Genomic DNA, 18,240 nt, shown 5'->3' on the forward strand with positions numbered 1-18,240 from the left:
TTGCCACTATGCCCCAGCACCATGCCAACATTGTTATACATGGAGTTATGTATATTACCAGCCATACTCGAATACATTGGGCCTTGCACACCATGCATTGGTTGCTACATATGATAAGGAGTTGTGTCATGCATCAACGTATGTGGTCCCTAACCCCACCATAGCATGAAAACTAATACCACCATCAAAGTAACCTACCTGCCCTATAATTGCATACATGTCCTACTATCCAAAAAACATTGGATTAGTACTTCCAAGTTGGCCTTGCATATGCATCAATTGCCCCACTAGTTGTTGAGCTAAAAGTGCATTAGTCCGATTTAAACAGCCCCAAAACACACTTAATTAATAAGAAACCTCATTATTTTTAAAAAAACATGATTCAAGAGAGTTTTGTGTCCCACGTGCAAAACCCTAATTTGGGTGCCCCAAACTTTCTATAAATAGGCATGCAGCCCACCACTCTTCCTCAATCTCGTTTTTACAAGTTTCAAGCCCTTTAACTTTGCTACCCATACCTTGTTCAAGGAGAATATCTCATCCAAAGATGCCCAATGCTGTCTACATCAGTCTAGCACCTACTTTCAGCCTCCATCGCACAATCTACGTCAATTTCTGTTGCGTTTGCGAATCAATCACACCGTCTACAATTGGCGAACTATTGAACTACTGCGCTTGTGATCTACAACTACTGCATGGACTGCCTCATCGTCATACCTGTGCTTTTGCTACCATCAATCTACCACGTCCTCATGCCTACATTTTTACTACTGCCAACCTATCACATCATCATCAACTTACTACAGTTTTTCTCTCTCCTCAAGTACCTACGCTTTTAGTCTCTCTCCTCACTACCTGACTGCATCAAATCCAACCTCTCTAGCTACATTTGCTATTGTTCGACACACGAAGCCTGCCTTACTACATTTTGGGATCCGTTCGAAGTACAACACACTCTCAAGCTCATAACCTCTACCTTGATCCCATAGATACAAGAGTTCGAGGTTCAGTATTCACTGCATAGTGTGTTTACTACATCAACATTATATATTTAATAGTCATTCAATTCATTATTCATTGTGTTCATTGTCTCTAAGTTACCCTAACCCTAACTATGTTCTACGTTATCAATTTGTGCTTTGACATACTTTGCATTTAGAGCATTTCTTCATACTAGCATCATTTTCTTATGCTCACTATCCACATTTGGAACATCATGTTGCCGTATTGGCTCTTCCTTCCATGAATCTTGCTATCCCAAAGCTGCCTTTACTACCCTCCTTTCAGAGGTTCAAAAAGCACATAAATTGAGGATCATTTCCCAATTGCATGAATATTTCAATTGTTATCCTCAGCCAATCTTTAAACTAGTCATTAAATTCCTCTTCCTCTTGCATGAACATTTCAACTGTTATGCTCAGTCGATCTTTAAACTAGTCATCAAATTCCTCTTCCTCTTATTTGCTGATCATCAACTTCTGAAGGCCTAGGCGGACCCACATTTTTTGTCTAAACCAACATTATTAGCTTGTTGTCCATGCTACGTGCCTCGTCCAAGATCAAGCATTGCATTTTTCCTAACACTTTGTGAAGTTTCAGATCAAGAGGCGTCATCCTTCCTTAATCCCATCTCACTATCTTAAGGCATTCTTGCTATAATGCTCAATTCAATGCAATTTCAATACTAGAGCAAAGCTTCTGGTCTTGAATCAGGTGCCTCGAGCCCACCAAGTCAAGGGAATTGATACTATCCCGACGATGGAACCATGAAAGCAACCTTTCTCCTTGGATAGGGTGGTAAATAACCTGATTAAGTACTAATTACAGCAAGCATAAAATTCACATATACTGAAAATGCACACTTTACCACTTTAATCTTGGACATTGGACGCCCTGTTGGCCACCGAAATTGATACTCCAAAATGTTGAGATAACTTAAGAGATGACTGGGAAATGCGATAAAATGCTGTAGAGAGAGAAATTTTAGAGTTTCATTGCAAGGAATGCTCACAAGCAATTGCTGCCCTGCTCAAATAGCCATGGAAGTTGTCACCTACAGCTTAGGACAACCATAAAGACTGATGCCCTCTCTTGTATACTATCATCTACACCAAAAGGACCTTAGGCTACTGTCACCTGCTCTTGGAGGGCTTCAAACTGCTATCACATGCTGTAGGACAGATCCTTGGTGGCTGCAAATCACATCAGCAACCTCTCCTTGCTCTCTAACAATCTCCTCCTCTCTCACAATGGCTGAAATAAACTTCCATCAGCCCCTAAAAACGTTTTTGACACTTATATGGATAAGTTTTGCTAAGTGGCAATCTTCTAATCCTATTTTTCGACTTATTAATTTAATTTCTAAAATATTAATTCTAAAAATTAATTCAATAATTTTTCTAATGCTCAAAAAATTAATTTCACTAGTCAATAATTAAAATGGATGGGTCATTTTCTCTTCAAAGCATTCTTGAGCAATTATTGACCATTAGACAGCATTAATTAATTAATTAATGCCTAGTCTCTAATGTCACTACTGAGATTAGCAGCCAATAAATTGTTCTAGGTCCAAAATGACACCGAATACCACCTAGTATTTGTCAAGCATAACTTATTACAACTTTTGCCTTTGACACCAACTAATATCTCGGGGTCTTGGATCCCATACTATGAATTAATTAACTTACACCTCACATGTGCAAGTCACGTTAGCACATTTGATTAACTTTTAATCAAATGCTAAGCAAAGCCATAAAATTTCACATCCTCATGGCACCTCCTCGATTCGATGTCTTCTATACCAGCCTTATCACATCAAGGACCTGCAAGACATTCTTATGGAAGGAGGTTCTGGCTCCACCAAGGCATTTACTGCACGTACAAGTGGAGGGAAGAAGAAGAAGGCATAAGCTAAGGAGAAGAAGCCAAAGTACCCACACAATGGGAAGAATACTTACCCCAAGGAGAAGTGTTGACAAAAGTATCCCCATTTGAAGCCAAAGGAGAAGGATGCAAAGGATCCAAAGGCCACCCCCACTATGACACAGTCTATCTTTGTGCATGTCTTTGCCAAGGAGGATACAACTCGTGCTTCTTTCGCTAAGGAGAAACCTTGGCTCATGGATAGCAGGGCCTCTTCTCTGATGACCTACAGACAAGATTGGCTTCAAGACATGAGTGTCAAAGGGGACAGTGTCACCATTGGTGACAACTATACAATTTCCGTTCAAGGAGCGGGGACTATTCCTTTATTGCCGGACAAACAATCTTCTTTGGCCAAAGTCCTCTATGTACCAGATTTAGGCTTTAACCTCTTATCTATTTATGATCTTACACAACTTGTTACCCGCATAGTCTTTACACGAGATGTGGTAACAATGGAGGATGCTTCTACAAGTGCAGTTCTTTGGATAGGGTCCCACAAGGGTGGGCTTTATATACTCATAACCTTAGGTACAAGGTCTTACCACGCGCTTGGGCTGCTTTGGCATGCTTGTTATGGTCATCTGAACTTTGATGCTATCCAACAGGCTTCTTAAAAGAAGATGGTGGAGAGGCTTTCCAATTTCCCTCATATTTACAATTTGTTTGAGAAGCAAGGAGCATAGGGAGCCATATCCACAAGTTGCCACTAGGTGGCGGGCTTCTACCCTGATTGGGTTGATGCATACCAACCTTTGTGGACCTATGGCAACAACCTCCCTCAAGAAGACTAAAGTATTTGATGTTGATTATGGACAACTTCAGTCATTATGTGTGGCCTTATTTTTTGGAGTATAAGAGCAAGGCGTACTTCCGTTTCTGGGACTGGAAGATATTTGCAAAGAAGCAAGCTACTTCCAAAGTTTACAGCATACAAGCAGGTCATGGTGGAGAGTATACTTCTAACCTCTTTTCTCAGTTTTGCAAGGATCACCCTATTCAAGTGGAGTAACCCCATCCAAACACACCATTGGAGGATGGTGCGGTGGAGCGTGCGAATCGGACCATGCTAGAGATGGCCCAATCGATGTTGGAGCATCGAGGTCTTCCTCATTCCCTTTGGCTATTACAGTTCATATCTGCAACAACTCCCTGACTTCTGTCTTACAAGACATGACTCCATATGAGGCTTTCTTTGGTCGAAAGCCTTCTATGTCTCACTTTCACATATTTGGGTGTGATGCATGTGTCCATATGGACAAGAAGAAGAGAAAGACGAAGCTTGACTCCAAGTCCAAGAAGCTCATATTCGTGGGCTACAGTACTACCACGAAGGACTATCATCTCTAAGACACTGGAGCTTGAGGTGAGCAAGAATGTGATGTTCGATGAGGCTGCGGCCTCCAAGGATCCTATTGATGGTTCTATTGTAGATGATTCTTTATCATCGACTGATCCTTCCCTACCCTCAATTCGTCTCCTCCCTTCCAAGTTGCCTCTTAGCATCCCTTCTTCGTCTTCGGCTCCTCCCCCTCCTCCTTCTCCACCCTCTACCCCAGCTTCCCTATCACCTTGGAGTGATGCAACTACTTCTTCTTCGCCGAGTTCTTCCACCCCTTAAGCCTCCACTCTGGAGTCTTCTAGGAATGGTCAATCCTCTAAGAGGGATCCTTCTTCCAATGAGGAGGATTCACCTTCCCTTGGTGAGGGGAAGTCCCTTCCACAAGAAGAAGCATTGCAGTACCGGAGATTGCTCAGTCTCTCTCGTAGCAAGATGAGCCTATTCGAATTCTTTAGTACCAATAGCTTCTACAAGATTCAAGCATTTCTCACTTTCCTACTTCTCCTACAGATCCACATAGATCAACTCGCTTACAATCCCAACATGATAGTTCACTTTGTATAAACTATACTCTTATGTCACAGATTCTTCATGACAGTGAGCCTACTACAGTTGAGAAAGCTCTTGCACAAGATATTTGGCATTAGGCCAAGCAAGAGGAGCTCAATTCTATCGAGTGAAATCAAACTTGGGAGTTGGGACCAAGTACCTTACAGTTGGTTCCTTGGATGAGCATAAAGCTAGGCTTGTTGCCAAGGGTTTTGCACGAGGGTAGATTTGGACTATTTTTAGACTTTTACATCTACAACTTGGATGTCTACTATTCGGGCTATCTTGGCTCTTGCAGCCCACCACCGCTCGCCTGTTTATCAAATGGACATAAAGTCTGCGTTCTTGAATGGCATCCTTGAGGAGAAGATTTATGTTTCACAGCCTCCAAATTTTCTTGTGCAAGGGGAGGAGGACCACATCTACAGATTGCGGAAGGCCCTCTTTCTATAGGGCCTGAAGTAGACTCCTAGAGCTTGGTACCAGAGGATTCATTAATCCTTTCTACAAAGTAGCTTCCATCGTTCGGCTCATGACCCCAACCTATACTACAAGGTTGAGGGTGATAGGTGTGCTTTGCTCGTATTATTGTATATGGATGATCTTATCATCATAGGAAGCTATACTCAAGAGGTTGATTGGGCTCAAGAGATTTTGCGATAGGAGTTTGACATGACAGATCTTGGGATCCTACACTTCTTCCTTGGATTGGAGATCTATCAAATGGCACACAGCATCTTTATTCCCAGCACAGGTATATTTCCGAGATTCTTTCAAAGTTTGGTATGGCTGATTGTTGGTCTATTTCATGCTGCATGGACCCAGAGTCCAAGCTCTTGGCAGAAGGAATTCCCCTTATAGATGCCACCCATTACAAGTGTCTTGTTGGCTCCCTCATCTGGCTTATTTAAACTAAGCTAGATATTTCTTTTGTTCTGGCTTTGTTGTCTTCTTTCATGAAGTCTCCCACTCAAGAGCATTGGAGAGCGGCCTTGCGCATTCTTCGTTATTTATAGGGGGCATGTTTGTTATTCCATTTATGACTCACTCCCGAATACTTAGCGCTAATGCTACAGCACTGCATAGACTCGATCCTACAAGATCATGAATGAAGAGGGGGTTACTCTCTCTTGTTGGAGTGATTCTCACTAGGCAAATGATATGGATTCGAAATGGTCTACCACAAGTTATGCCTTCTCCCTTGGATTGAGAGCTATCTTGTGGAGCAGTAAGAAGCAGCCTACTATGGCCCTTTCTTCTACAAAGGCAAAGTACCATACATTGTGTTCTACAACTATGGAGGCGCTTTTGCTTCACCGCATGTTGACGGAGATTGGCTTTCCCCAGTCTGGATCTATGGAGCTGTATGGATAACTAGAGTGCTCTAGCTCTGGCAAAGAATTCTATGTTTCATGCTCGCGCGAAGCACGTTGAGATTCAGTATCACTATGTTTGAGAGTGGATCGTGGATTCCGAGTTAGCAATGGCCTACTGTCCCACGGTGAACAACACAGCGGATCTCTACATGAAGCCTTTACCCAAGGCTTCTATGCTTCATCATACAAGGTTGTTGGGTCTTCCCACACTCCCAAGACCTTAGGGGGGTGTTAGCCTATCTATGTTAATCATGTCAGTCTATCATCTCCTGGTTATGAGCTCCCCTCAAAGTCTGATGGAGACATGGGAGCTCTAACAACTTTAGGTTGCATTTTCTTCAATGATCGGCTTATTGTCTGCATTCTTAGGCCAATTTTTGCTTTCTACAATCTGCCTCTACCTGCAGGACATTGTCCTTGTCATCTGGGATTTTTCCATGGCCTTTCCCTATTTTTCTAGCATTTTCTTCAGAGTGACTAGCATTAAATGTTGGTTGGCCAACTTTTTGGGCACCTACTAGAGAAAGTCGGTCAAATTTGGGCATTTATGCTATTTGTAGCCAACCCTCCCTCCCACTTGGTAAACACACTCTTCAATCTTTAGCCCTTCCTTTGCAAGTGCACACTCCTACACTCTATAGTTGGTGCTACCATCGTCATCAATCTAATCCGGTGCCCTCGCTGATGCTGTGGGATGCATGCAAGGATCGATCAATCCATCCCCATTGTATCAACATTCTTCTTCAGTCACTGCAGTATTCCTCCTTCATCTTCTACTCTATGTGTGTGTGTCTGTGTGTGTGTGTGCGCGCGCGCGCGCTCTCCTCTCACAATATCTTAGTCTCTAGCTCAATCTGAATCATTGTAAGCCTATGATGCAAGTCTCACCCCTAGGAAATATCAAGGCATGTGTCTAAATACCTTGCAAGTAACAAAAGATCTGCTTAACAGCTTGCCAATGAAATTGTACGTAAGTTGTGCATAAACCAGATCTACTGTAAGTTGTATGTCAATGCATGTGTCGCAAAGATAGATAAGGCATCCAATAGCCTAGCTGTGAATTGCAATATCAATCATCTCACTACCATCATGCATAGAAAGCTTGAGCGCTAGTTCCTAGAATTGAGAAAGAAAATCTCTAGGAGGCTCAATCAGATTCCAAGGTAGGTTATACTATGACGATGACATGATGATACCATGTTGGTTTTGGGTGAACTAAATCCCCAAATAGTAATGTAAGAGACCCATATTTGACATAGCAAATGTCTTATTCAATTTGGCCTTAGATCTGCAATTTTATCATCTTTAGGTCCAGTGAGCAACATGTCATCTACATAAAGAATAATGACCAGCAAGTCACCCCCTTCATTCTTAATGTATAGAATGGGAGCAATTGGATTGTTCTTGAACCCTCCTATGTCCAAATAAGCATCTATCTTTGAATACCATGTACAAGATGTCATGAGCACAACAAGTGCTCTTCAAGAGCAAGGAGATTGCTCTCGCAACTTACAAGAGAATAACTTGAAAGAGAAATTGAACTAAAACTTGATCTCGAGATAACTCGATTACAAGAGGACTTGATTACAAGCGAATGCTTACAAGAGCGTGGCTTGATTACAAGACAAGACTAGAACAAGGCAAGAACTGAAATAGGACTTATCTCATTGGAGCCTCACACTTTATACTAAATTTAAGGAGGTTAAGGGAAAGCTTCTAGCTGATGATATCATTGTTGATGTAAGAAACATTGATATAAGTGATGATATACGCAATGTTGATGTTAAGCGTCAATGCAAGCATCCTCTAGAACTTCCCTAGCGAATTATCTAGACCCTTTTTAGAATGGTCTAGTACTTTCTCAAATCTTCCAGAATGTTCTGGAATCTTCCAAAAACTTTAGCCAAACGCTATACCAGCTTGCATACGAACCAAGGGTTGTCCTTGCTTGAGTATCCATTACATTGCTTGAGCATCCGTTACATTACCCCCCCTTCTTACACGGAGTTCCATGAGAAGCAGTGGTGTGCTTTTGAATAGGCCTTGGCTTGGTTGGGTGTTGAATATGAAATTCACGAACCTTAATAAGAGCTCTTTAAAGATGTGAAGCTAGTTCCCACGTTCATTCACTTGCATCGTAGCCCTTCCAATGGACAAGATATTGTAGTCTGGCTCTTGAAATTCTCGAATCGAGAATTGTGCCTACTTCATATTCTTTGTGATCTTTAATTATAATTGGAGGCGATGGCTTTGGTATTCTTCCATGGATACTAGATGTATGACATGGCTCCAAGACTAAAACATGGAATACAAGATGGATTTTCATGGACGGGGGAAGTTGGAGACGATAGGTAACTAGATTTACTTGCCAAGAAACTTGAAAGGCCCAAGTCATTAATAATCCAATTTTTGGGAGGGGCAAAAAAAACACAAATCACGTCGAATAAGGCAAACTTGATCTCCAATTTTGTATGATGGGTGTTGCATACGAAGCTTATCTATATTTCTCTTATATTCCTCTTGTACTTGTTTGATCTATGCTTGCAACTCTTTACAAATATCAAAGAGGGGTTGAGCTAAGTCTGTAGCAATTGGATTCTTCTCCTATGATCATACATGATTGTCTATCCTTTGGTGTTAACCATAATTAGCAAAGAGATTGAGGAGGCATGGGAGGAATTATTGTATGCAAGCTCAGCAAGGGATAATATATCCACCCAATTGTCATGATAATAGTCGATTGTGCATCTAAGATATTTCTCCAAGACTTGATTCACTCTTTCTATTTGTCCATCACTCTGTGGGTGATTGCCTGAAGAAAGATTGACTTGTACTCTAAGAAGTTTAAAGAGGCTTCTCCAAAACCTAGATATAAACTGGGTGCCACAATCACAGACACTATTATCAAGTAACCTGTGGTGCCAATATACCTATTAAGGAAAAAGTCTTGCTGTCCCTTCCCCATTAATACTCTTGGTTGTTGGGATAAAGTATGCCATTTTGGTGAATCGATCAACCACCACCAAGATGGAATCATACCCTCTCGAAGAAGATAGTTCGACACTAAAGTCCATGGATAAAGATGAACATGGCTTACTTGAAACAGGTAATGATTAAAGAAGGCCATGAGATGGATGTCGAGGAATTTTAGCTCGATTGCACGTGTCACAAGAATGCGCGAAGTCCTTGACTAGTTTCCATGTTTACAACCACCCAAAGGACCAGGAGAAATATAGAGGAGTCCTTTCTAATAGAGAAGCGCATCAATGTCCTGGAAATCCCTTTGAGTTTGTTCTTGGCCTTGATGTAATTACCTCCTTATATCCTTGGCGAAAGAGTCTTTTATCATTTCCTTCTTAGCCTTTGATAAGATTCCAAAGTCTTCTAGGGCTTTGCTAATAATTACCCTTAACTTTAGTTGCTCAAGTTTCAAGGACACTGATTTCTATTGGCCATGGGCTTCATCGCCTTCTTTTGGTGCCAATTAGGATCTTCGAGATAAAGCATCTGGCTGTCCTTGTTGGTGACCAAGGCTATAAATAATAATGAAGTCAAATCTAGATAAGAAATCAATCCATCTTGCCTAGGAACGATTCAGGCATGAGAAGTCATAAAATAATATAGATTCTTGTGATCCATATAGACATTGATCTTATGAGGGACACCTTCAAGTAGGTGTCACCAAGTCTCCAAGGAGTCCACAATAGCTAGAAGTTCTTTATCATGAATTTCATAGTTGATTTCTGCAATAGAGAATTTTCTCGAGTGGAAAGCTACTAGATGAACTTGATTGTCAAAACCAATCTAGGATTGAACAGATCCAAGTGCAAAATCTGAGGCATCTATCATCATGATAAAGGGCTTTAATGGATCTACATGGATGAGATGGAGTGCTGAGGTGAAGGCTTGCTTTAATCTTTGAAAAGCTTCTTCAACCTTTTACCCCCATACAAACTTGTCCTTTCCAATTAGGTTGGTTAGAGGGGCAACGATATCAAAGGAATCCTTCATAAAGATTCAATAAAAATTTGCAAATCCCCAAAAGCATTGAACATCTCACATAAATGAAGGAGTCTCTCATTCTAGAATAATTTGTACCTTCTTAGGATCCATAGAGATTCCCTTCCTAAAAATGACATTCCCCAAAAACTCAACTTCAGTTTGATGCAAATAACGTTTTTCCAACTTTGCATACAAACCTACTTTCTACAATTTATTTAAGATTATTTTAACGTGATACTCATGCTCTTCTTGATTCTTGGAAAAGATCAAGAAGTCATCCAAATAGATCACAATAAAGTCGTCCAAGTATTCTTGAAAGATATTCATCATATGTTGGAAAATTGTTGGAGCATTCGTGAGACCAAATGCTATGACAACATATTCAAAATACCCATACCTTGTTCGAAAAGTTGTCTTCAATTTACCACCTTTCTTTATCCTAACAAGATTATAAGCGCCACGAAGATCTATCTTGGTAAAGACTTGGGCTTTCCCAAGTCTTTCAAGGAGTTCTAGAATCAAGGGAAGAGGGTAGTGATTCTTGATAGTAATCTTATTGAGCCCTCTATAATCCACACACATATAGAGAGAGCCATCTTTTTTCTTGATGAATAGAATTGAAGTACCCACCACTGGAAATTTTGAATGACGTATGAATCCCTTGGCAAAATTCTCATCAATATATTTCCTAAGCTCTCCTTATTAATCTTGGGATAGCTTATAGATGGGGCCGAAAGGAGGTTGAGCTCCTTCTTGTAAATGTATTACCCAATCATAAGGTCAGTGTTCTAGTAGCATATCTACATTCTTCTTTTCAAACACGTTTTTGAACTCAACATATTGAGCTGGGAGTATGTCGAAGCTTTCTTCCTTTGGCTTCTCCATTGAAATTGCATTCTTCTTTTCAAACACGTTTTTGAACTCTACATATTGAGCTGGGGCCGGAAGCGTATCCAAGCTTTCGTCCTTTGGCTTCTCCATTGAAAAGGATGGATTCTTCTCTATTGACGCATGAACACCTTTGCCCCAATATGTATTGGTCCAGATTCTTCATTTTATTATTTTGCATTTGGCCTTGGTTCTCAACCTTTCTAGACCTGCAATTGATGTTTGGATTATGTAATTCTAGCTAGGGTAGCCCAATGACAACGGGACTATTTAAGCAATGGATGATGTTGAAGGCTAAATCTGATACAAGACTCTTGAGGGTAACTTTTATGGGTGGGCTTCTCCATTGAAATTGCATAAATAAAAAAGAATGGATTCTTCTTTCCTTGATGCATGAATACCTCTGTCCCAATGTACATTGGTCCAGAATTCTTCCTTTTATTATTTTGCATTGGCCTTCATTCTCAACCTTTCTAGACCTCCAATTGATATCAAGGTTATGTAATTCTAGCTAGGGTAACCCAATAGCAACAGGACTATTTGGCAATGGATGATGTTGAAGGTTATATCTAATACAAGATTCCTTACTGTAACTTTTATAGGTTAAGTCTCATACCTAACATCTCCCAAAGTAAAAAAATCAACCATCAATTACTTCTACATATACCAGCCTTGCTTTCCTTCGAAGTTGTACACCATGTTGCTCTGCAAATTTCTTGTCCATAAAGCATGTTGTGATTCCAAAGTCTAACAAAGCTTGTCCACCTATCTCTTGTCCCTCCAAGTGAATCTTCATTAGTAACATGAAGCTAAACGTTCGATTTGCAAATAGGAGACCTTCTTTTAGGTTTCTTGAAGCTTTGTCCAACCACATGGTTTCTATGAGGTTGAACGTTGATGTTTCCTGATAGTGATGGACAAGGTTGTCCACATCCGACGGATGGGTCAACTCGTCTGACCCGTCCAATCCCGTCCACCACGTCCGGTCCCGTCCAAACCCATCCGGTCCGTTCCCTACCTAGTCGCCTGATTGCGCCCTGTCCATCGACCTCGGACTCCCAACGGTCAACTCTTATGCGGGCAACGGGTCCCATACTCCTGGGCCTTGCGGCCAACAAACACGGTCACTTTTTTGACCATTTTCAGGCCACGTAATCCGTTTTTTTCTTTTCTTTCTTGCCTTTCTTTTCTTCTTTTCTTTCTTGAATCTTCTCTATTCTTCTTTTCTTTCTCTCTATTCTTTTCTTTCTTTCTTATCTTTCTTTTCTTTCTCTCTATCTTTTCTTTCTCTCACACAAAGACTCAAGAGAAAAGATTAAAGATTAAATTTTTAAACTAACAAATTTAAAAACTCTCTCTCCTTCCCTCTCCCTCTCTCATGATTCAAATTTCATCCATCCCTCTCTCTCTCTCTCTCTCTCTCTCTCTCTCTCTCTCTCTCTCATACACACACAATGGATTATGGCATAATGCAACCATCCTCTTCCATGGATGATGGGCCACCATTCAAATTTCAGAATTTGATCTCTTTTTTTTTCGTAAAAGGTAATTGTATTAATTACGAAAAAAGGTACAAGTTTACATGATCTCTCTCTCTCTCTCTCTCTCTCTCTCTCTCTCTCTCTCTCTCTCTCTCTCCGGACCCCAACCCTAAACCCCAAAGCACTCTCCCTTTCTATAAAAATCTCCCCTCCCCCACCATCTCATTAATCCTTTCAAGTTCTCCGTTTAAAATTATATGTATTTTTTCTTTCATCGGACGTAAATCCAAGATTTATTAGTCTGATTAGTACCGTACTAGCATCGGATTGTACTAATCGAACACCATCGGACGTGACAACCCTAGCGATGGAGTAGAGATGCCATGAATTCTAATCCTTCCTTTGTTGGGATAATATTTAGCTATGTGTTGTGACTAGCCACAATATATGCATAATACATTAATGTGATGCCTTTGTTTTTCTCGAGCTATTAATGGCTTGAACCACGTCATATCAATTTACATAGGCTCTACCTCAGATACTTGGTCTTCTTGGGCAGTTGGGTCTTCAAAAGTCTTCATCATGCTTGAATTCAAAGCAACTCCTTGACGTCTTTCTTGTCTTCTCTCAAACAAGTGGTTGTCACATTCAATTGCTTGAGAGATAAATTCACCAAGTGTATACACCTTTGGCATGGTGAGCAAAAGATCTTAACATCATCTTTCAATCATCAACGGAATTAACTAATAAAATAATCCTCGTGCCATGTTAAATCACATGAGAGTTGCCAAAATTCTGATGCATATACTAAGGCGAGTCTTGGCATTGATTTCTAATCTTTGTTTAAGCTACTCTTGCTATGTCTACTTCTCCAAATATGACAGATAACTCTTATACGAAGACCTCAAAATTATATAGCAATGGAGATTCCTTCTCAAGTAAGGGGGCAAACCAAGAGAGCTATACCTGAGGGAAGAGTTTCTACGAGGCTGATCCGAGAAGCATCATTTGGGTAATGATCTAGTTGCATACGTATAAACAATCGTACCTGCTAGAGGAAACCTCTGAATTTTGACCTTGTGCCATCAAATTTCTTTGGAAGATTGACCTTTGGTTCTTTCTTATGTTGATCATGAAGGTTGCCAGTAGTTAGCTGATGGACCTCTAGCTTGATGTAGACTCGTCTCTTGAATTTCTTGAAGTTGTCGTTGTAGGCCTTGCACAGCTAAGCTCAAAGCTTGTGGTTGCTTTGCTTGTAGCTTTGCATTACTTTCTTAAAGCTCTTGGATTTATTGTTGAATGCTTTGTGAAGAGACAGCAATACCTTCCATCATGGACTCCATCACAACTAGGCAAGATTGTGGTAGGGCAAGCAAGATGTAGGAGTAAAAGTCTCCTCAAAATCTATGCCCTTTTTCTAAGCATATCTTTTGGCAACCAAACATGCCTTGTACCTATCAACAAAACCATCAATCTTGTGTTTGAGTTTTAAAACCCATTTAGTACTCTAGCCAAGTGGCAACTCAACAAGATCCCAAGTACCTATGGATTCCAACTCCTCTTTCATGGCTTGCAACCAATGTACATCCTACTATGTCATCAACTAAAGTAGGCTCATACTCATCCCTAAGTGAGCTAAATGTATGCTCATCAAGAAAAGCATCTAGTTCCAAACTTTCCACAAAATGTTCCCCCCCCCCCTCCCCCCCACCACATCATGAGCAGCCTTTCTAGTGCGCTGAGGCAAAGAAGCATCAATTTTACTCTCCTGAAGAGTTTGTAACAACTACCAAGGGGCTGTTTTTGCTACATTTACAACAGCCCTTTCTTGCTCAACTACTTGTTCCACTGATGGAGGCAAAACAGAATCAACCAAGGGCTGATCTAGGGCAAGTGGGGCAGCAACAGCTTGCTGTAATACATCTGTTTCTGCATTTACAGCAGGCACAAATCCCAATGCAAGTGGCAAAAGACCCTTAAAGACATCACCAATATCATAGGTGGCTGGCATTTCAAATTGATCTTGAAAATAGACCACATTTTCAGCAAAAATGAAACAAAAACCTTTCTAGTGCAAGGATCATACAAATGATAGCCTTCGCTCTTTGAACTATATCCAACAAAAACACATTTCAATGCCTTATCATCTAGCTTCCCACAAAGCCCTTTAGGCACATGAGCATATGCTATACATCCAAACACCTGAAAGTAATCAACCATAGTTTCCTATCATGTTGTGCCTCAAAAGGAGTGATCATCTTAAGTGCCTTCATCGGAGCTCTATTAAGTACATGATTTGCACTTTGTAGACCCTCAAGGCAAAACTTATGTGGCACCCCTATGCTTTTCAGCATACATCTGATCATCTCCGTGAATATGTGATTCTTTCTTTTAGCCATCCATTCTATTGAGGTGTCATCCTCACAATGGTCTGATGTGTAATGCCATGCCCAAGCAAGAATGTCTCAAATGCACAAGACATATACTCCCCCCCTTGATCTATGTGTAGGGTCTACACCTTCAAACTTGTTTCTACTTCCAATTTTGCAACCAAGTGTTTGAAGTGCATAAATACATATGACTTTGCTTTGAGATCATACACCCACGTGTAACGAGAATAGTCATCTATAAATGTGACAAAATACAAATGACCATTGAGTGCTCTCACGTGCATAGGACCACACACATCAAAGTGTATGAGCTGCATTTTCTGGACATCATGCACTACACCATCCTTCCTTAAAGCAAAACAATACATTTATTTTCCCAAGTATACACCCCTCACATACATGGGGAGGTGGAGTATCAACAAGAGGCAAAGCATCCACCATCTGACAACGCAGTGGCATTTTCCCTTCTTTTTCGCTTTGTCTAAATCTTGGGCAACCTTGCTAGATGGCTGTCTCACATCAGCCTGCGGCTGAATTTTCACCTATTGCTTGCCTTTGCCCTTACTTTTATACCTAGAGAGCATTGCTACATCATCTGATCTCATAGCCATGTTCTTCCGAGTCTATTCCTCTTGCAACAAAAGGCCAATCAACTCCACGAATGTGAAGGGCTGTTATGCCCCCCTCAAAGATGAATTCACTGAGTATGAAAACCTTCTAGAGTTGGTAATGTTGACCATCTCCTCTCATTGGTCATCATCTCATCAATATTCAGCAACTGCTCTCTCAAATCCTAAATGTAAGTAAAGTGATCTATCATAGCATCATCCTCATCCATGTGTGCATTCGCCAATTCTCTTCTCCAGTAAGGGATTTTGGCCTCATTTTTCACTACAAACACTTCAAGGTCTTACAAGATTGAATATGAAGTATTATTGCTCTCTCAACTAAAAGAGAAATCAAAGGTAAGGCATGTGCATCTTTCGAGTCCCATTTCCTTTGTTCTTCTATAAGAGGAATGTGGGTAGCAACAGGGTTAGCTTGTTGTTCTCGAGCCCCTCTTTGAGGCGTTTGAGGTGCAAACCCTCTTGGTCTAGCTGAATTGCCAATCACAAAATACCAAAGACCCTTGCCAACAAGAAGATCGTGAACCATTAAACTCCACAACGAGTAATTGTGACCTTGTTGAGCCATTGTTGCAATAAAGTGCACAAATTGAAACCAAACACTTCCAAGCTAAAGTGCAAAATGTACTCACACAAGTACCAAAATCCCAACACGGGATAGATTATGCAATAACAAAACTGTCCAAAATTGTCTCAAAGCAAAATCTGTCTACAAATGCCTTGAAAAGCATGCCAAAACTATTCAAAACAGCAATATACTAATGTGTCTACACAAATTGTTAGCTAATCTTCAACAAGTTTTGTTGGAGGGTCCTACACTTCTCTCAAACAATCAAAATGTTATTGCACTGCTTCTTGGGATGTGTGCCGAATCCAAAAATTGGAAAAGCCCCAAATTTCTTGCAAAAATGTCAAAGAAATTGCTTAATGTTGGCAATTTCAGTAGAGATGCACGGTCAAGACTTCAAACCAAGCAAAAGCCCCAAATTTCAAGTGTTTTTACCTCCTCAAGAAGTATTATTGCTGCGGTGGCAAACTAACAACTAGTGGTACACTGGGGCAGTGGCCGCAAAGAGTAACTAGACAGCACTGCAAAAGCAGCATTAGGGCGACATAGGCTAGAGTTGGAGCAACAAGGCACTGCTAGCAATGCAAACAGGAGCAATGGGAGGCAGTTAGCAACACTACTGTTGGCGAGGATGGCACTGTTGTTGGCACACCAGACAAAGGTAGCCAAGGCAACGTTGCTACTAGCAAAGGCGATGCTGCAACATCACTAGCATAGGTAGATTGGGCTGGGGCGGCGCATAGGAACAAGCTGAGGCGGCATAAATAGCTACAACTAGCAAACCACTGTGGCAAAGGCCTGAGCTAGAGCAACCAACAAGGTGGAGGGGCAAGGGCTAAGCTAGAGAGTTCACAGCAGCTCATTGAACTTCAACAACTCCTCTTGAGCAAGAGCTGAGCCGAACTGGCGGTAACACGAACCACCAGCAAGTGGCACGAACTGATGGTGACGAGATGGAATTTGCATGCATGGCTCTAATACCAAATGTGAGAATCAATTAGCTATAAAAAGAGAAATGAGACGGTAAACAGTAAACATTGTGAGCTCAAGAGAGTACATTAGCTCAAAATTGCACAACACAAAATGAAAGTACAAAGTACTCCCACACCCTAACTAGAGTTGGATTAACTTGAGTCTAGGGCCTAGTGTCACCACATTTAAAGTCCTAGATATACCACATTTTGACACTTTAATAAATGTGCACACCACACAACTTACATTGTGCACTACCCAAAATAGGCAAATTCTAACAACTTTATCACTCTTAAGAGATGTTCTGTATATGTGCAAAGGAATGAGAAGAGATCTCTTTCAAGCACCTGCCACCAGGCCTAGCTTTAATGAAGACATTAGGTGGCCATAGTCCTGGAAGTGGTTTGTCTTCCTCAGTTCCATAAACCTCATGTCTGTCATCCGACCAAACTATAGACAGATTTTAGAAAAAGAAGAAGAAGGAGAAGAAGAGGAAGCATTGCCTTCCACATCAAGAGAATAGTACCACCTCAAGGCCTCTAGAGAAGCAAAAGCTTGATTGGATATAAACTCCCAACAAGAAGGTGGCTCATACATCATGAATCAAATGTGCATTACTTGTGCAAGCCTAGCTCTCCTAATAATTGTGCAAAAAACTTCTTAGAAAAACACAAGCTTTCATACCATATGAGGATACACTAGGTTTTGCAAAGAAACAGCAAACACCATACAAACACACAAACAGGGTGTAAATATGGTTTGTATAATCCCTTACACTTAGGCCTATTTTCTTTAATCCATACCATCTCCATGCAAATTTTTATTTTTGAAGAGGAGAGACAAAGACTTCAACCATAAGTGTCTTGAATTTATCCCAATTCTCTAAAAGTATGTTCTCTTTCTTGATGTATCTCCACTAAGTATGTACAAATCCTTCCAAATGTAAGGATGCAAAATGAATCTTTGTATCATTAGTTCTAGTCAAATGGAAACACTATTCTTTGGCAATTACTTGTACTTTGTGACTTTTATTAATGATTTCTTTAACCATACATGAGTCTATTCTTTGAAAGCTAAGTCTTAAGCGTTTTTATGCTTCAAACAATTTGTATGTATGGTTAAAA

The 18,240-nt window shown here is 40.7% G+C and overlaps 1 protein-coding gene and 1 pseudogene across 5 annotated transcripts in view; both read right to left on the minus strand.

Moving 5' to 3' along the window:
* Window positions 1-18,240, minus strand: part of RAD51C (RAS associated with diabetes protein 51C) — a 67,752-nt gene that overhangs the window by 36,805 nt on the left and 12,707 nt on the right. The window lies entirely within an intron of this gene.
* On the minus strand, window positions 8,174-8,676 carry LOC148036153 (uncharacterized; annotated as a pseudogene).

Source organism: Lygodium microphyllum, chromosome 5 (genome assembly GCF_053477565.2).
Source record: "Lygodium microphyllum isolate KBCC chromosome 5, Lygodium_microphyllum_v1.1.10, whole genome shotgun sequence".
Taxonomy (NCBI): domain Eukaryota; kingdom Viridiplantae; phylum Streptophyta; class Polypodiopsida; order Schizaeales; family Lygodiaceae; genus Lygodium; species Lygodium microphyllum.